The 551-nt window shown below is 37.9% G+C and overlaps 1 protein-coding gene across 1 annotated transcript in view; it reads left to right on the forward strand.

The window, feature by feature from the left end:
- Nucleotides 1-527: 527 nt before the first annotated feature.
- sv2a (synaptic vesicle glycoprotein 2A) overlaps nt 528-551 on the forward strand; it is a 78227-nt gene continuing 78203 nt past the window's right edge. Inside the window, exon 1 of the mRNA XM_061882332.1 lies at nt 528-551. This exon is cut by the window's right edge and continues 220 nt beyond it. The gene's annotated coding sequence lies outside the window, so the exon portion shown is untranslated.

A 551-nucleotide genomic window follows, 5' to 3' on the forward strand; every position in this document is an offset into this window, starting at 1 on the left:
TACGACGGAATGACGAACAGAAATACCCATTTATATAAATATATATATATATATATATATATATATATATATATTTAATTATTAAAGGTAAATTGAGCAAATTGGCTATTTCTGGCAATTTATTTTAGTGTGTATCAAACTGGTAGCCCTTCGCATTAATCAGTACCCAAGAAGTAGCTCTTGGTTTTAAAAAGGTTGCTGACCCCTGCTATATTGCATAATTTTGAATGAAGTGGACTTCAGTGTTAATCTACTAAAAAATACAAATATTTTTACTTTTCCACATGTTCAATTCTCTAAACAGGTTGTCAGAGCAAGAACCCGGATGATTTTGTACCCTGCTTTTTTTTGTTTTGTTGCGGGGGGAAAAAAGGACCTGTTCAATAAATGTTTTTTTTTTTCTTAATCGGTTTTTCCACAAGGGGGCGTCCTGGGGGAAATTCCTGCCAACCAATTAGAGAGAGAGAGAGCGAGCTAACACGCGCCACTGCACCAGGCGGCTGCGTCTGCGCATGCGCCATGGCCGTACCACTTTCTGGCGTTTATGAGCG

This window comes from Nerophis ophidion, linkage group LG21, assembly GCF_033978795.1.
Source record: "Nerophis ophidion isolate RoL-2023_Sa linkage group LG21, RoL_Noph_v1.0, whole genome shotgun sequence".
Taxonomy (NCBI): domain Eukaryota; kingdom Metazoa; phylum Chordata; class Actinopteri; order Syngnathiformes; family Syngnathidae; genus Nerophis; species Nerophis ophidion.